The sequence below is a fragment of the Rosa rugosa genome, chromosome 5, assembly GCF_958449725.1.
Source record: "Rosa rugosa chromosome 5, drRosRugo1.1, whole genome shotgun sequence".
NCBI classification, from domain to species: Eukaryota; Viridiplantae; Streptophyta; class Magnoliopsida; order Rosales; family Rosaceae; genus Rosa; species Rosa rugosa.
This window is the reverse complement of record NC_084824.1, coordinates 30,323,397-30,326,194: the sequence shown is the minus strand read 5'-3', so window position 1 is coordinate 30,326,194 and position 2,798 is coordinate 30,323,397. Positions and strand designations below refer to the sequence as shown.

Genomic DNA, 2,798 nt, shown 5'->3' with positions numbered 1-2,798 from the left:
GAGCCTAATTCCCCTAACACCAAAACCCCAATTCGAATTGGGCACTGAGGATCCAAACCTCAATTTCAATTCTACAAGGTAACCATCTCGATTCCTCATAGTTTTTCCACATCAATACACGAATTAGGATTTCCAAGATTACCTTACTTATATGTACTTTGTTAAATTTTTTAAATTTTGTGTTCATAGCTACTCTGCTAGTCTTTTTGGGGCGTGAAATTGAAGATTCCAATGTGTTTCGCTTCAAATTTAGGTACCCATTTACTAATTTTTGATTATTTCTGCAATTGGGCAAATAGATGTGTTGATGTTCATATACTGTATCTTGTTTGATAATTTCTATTACAGTCAGTTGTAGATACTGTCTCTTATTAAGGTTCTGGAGACTGTGTTAGTGATTCTTGGTTTTATGATACTCTGGATTCTTGCTTTTATGATATTATGGATTCTTGCTTTTACTTATTCTTGCTGTTACATTTGTTTCTTTTTGTTTATTGTTTGTGTAGAGCTCCAGGGAGAAGCCTTTTCTGTATGAAATTGTGGCAACTGGGCGTAATGGTATGGAAGCCTTTTCATCATCTGTGTTGCTCATCTGAACTCTAGTTTATGTTTGTTATGTATATTTCTTCATGGAATCTAATGCTATGGATATATTAATGATTCACAGGTTTGATTATCTTGTCTGTGACAGCCGAGCTTGTGGGCTGGGATGCAACTTTGAGTTTAAAAGGTTTGATGAACTAAAGTTAAATTTACCTATTATTGGTGCATTGTAGCTAAAGTTAAATTCATCTATTAATAAGTTCGTGTATTATCAAGTGAATGAAAAATAATATATGGACAATCTTCTCTAGCTTCATATATTTTTCTGCTCTTGTAGATTAATGGAAACAATTCGGGTTTTGGATGATGAGTTTGGTTGGTTTGACGAATGATTATATTATCTTCATGCTATAGGATCATTTTATCTTTGTCATTTTAGGTGAACAAGACAAGCAGCAGATCACACAGACATATCATAAGACATGGCCACTCCCACTGCCACTACCACCCAGATTGTTGAGAAATTAATTGAAACTGAATGTACACCCAAAATGTGATTTCTTCTCTGCAACTTTCAGAGACACTTCCATTCTCCTTCCCTTGTGTCAGCTCCCTCCAGAGTGAGTGATCCTTCTTACACATTTGACTTCTTTTTTCTGATCTGACTTTGTAACTTTCTTGTTTCCTATCTTCTGGGTTTACATAATTTGTATCTTGAATTTTGGATTCTGCATTTGTTGAATGGAATTGGATTTTGATGCCTAGATTCAGAATTCATATGTGGGTGTGTAAAGAATCCAACTTGTTTTTTTTGTTGGCTACAAGTCAATGTTATTGGATCTGAAATATGTAGGTTTATGCCAATATAAAATTTAAAATTTCAGCACTCTTGCAATCATTAGAAATCATATCATAGAGAGCTGTCCATGCCCCCATATGCCTTGCTCTGCTTCTTCTTTTTCAGTGTATTACATTCCTTGATATTCTTCTTGTACACTTCATGTGCAAATGGTTCATTCTTGTGGAATGAACCATTTGCAGAAAGTGTTATGCAAATGCACAGTTTTCATGCGATCTTATATTCTATTTGACATGTTGCATTTCAAAATGCACAGTTTTCACAACTCGACAGGGTTATAACTCAAACTATACTACCTGTTTTCTTTTTCTTTGTTATTTTTTGCTTTTGTTTATCCTATCTCTTTGTGCTCAACATTGTTATTAAATTTTTTATGCCTGAATTTGGAAGAACATTCATGTTATTGATCATGACCATCTTCTTGGTTCAGCATATGACACTTATGTTATCTTCCTTCAGGTCTATCTAACTTGACAAATTTGAGTTTTAGAAGAATTGGTGCAATTACTTCTCATGGAATGAGTGCCTTAGCTAATTTATTTGGCTTGATCAAGTTGGACTTGGAGAGATGCCCAGGGATCCATGGTGGACTTGTTCATCTTCAAGGTACGTCTGCCTCTATGCACTCATCTGAAAACTGAACATTGATTTTGGTTATCTGGAAAAGAAAAATTTATGATATTGAACATGAGGAGAAAACAGTAACAAGGGATTTATATTACAATGCATTGATTTGTCCTGCAGCACAGGTAGACCTGGTCCTATTGTCTATACAATTTAACATCCATATATCAGATGAATGTTTTTGATCAAATATATGGGTTAATGTATGAGTTGGGTATTCATTTCAGTACACATACGGAATTCACGTATTCATGTGTGACCCAATAATGAAATACTTGGGGCTGTATGAACAACAGTATAATCACGGTGGAAAAACCAGACTATGGGTTATTTTGAACATGTGTTTATAGTGTCTGGGTATTCACTATAAGTTGTTAAATCATATATCTCATACCATGCACATTAGGATGCTATCTTGAGCCTTGCATAACACTTTCTGCAAATAGAGGATATGGTTCATTTAATTTCTCTCTTTGGTATTTACTTGTTATCTGCTATTTGTGGGTTAGGTTATTGAGGATATGTCTCTATTTTGCTTGTGGGGCTGTTCAAAAGCACAAGTCATGGATCAGTGAATGAAGAAGAAGCTAATAGGATTGTTCCTGGGCAACCCAAGGTCTCATTCCAACTGTTTTTGGGTGTAACTCTTAATTTCAACAAGAAACTTGGTAGTTTTAGGTATTTTGATGCTTGTAATTTTGCAAAACCTTTGGTTGGTCTTACAATTGTGATTGTTGGTTTGTAATTGAAATTAGTTCATATGCTATTTTAA

At 34.6% G+C, this 2,798-nt stretch overlaps 1 long non-coding RNA gene across 2 annotated transcripts in view; it reads left to right on the top strand.

Moving 5' to 3' along the window:
* LOC133712717 (uncharacterized) overlaps positions 1-2,798 on the top strand; it is a 3,242-nt gene extending 444 nt beyond the window's left edge. The window contains exons 1-7 of one of the 2 annotated variants that reach the window (XR_009847562.1): positions 1-78; positions 190-253; positions 507-558; positions 668-730; positions 983-1,163; positions 1,862-2,008; positions 2,536-2,798. The exon at positions 1-78 is cut by the window's left edge and continues 444 nt beyond it. This is a non-coding gene — a long non-coding RNA (uncharacterized LOC133712717). The remainder of the gene's footprint in view (positions 79-189; positions 254-506; positions 559-667; positions 731-982; positions 1,164-1,861; positions 2,009-2,535) is intronic. The other variant, XR_009847561.1, reaches the window with a different exon arrangement.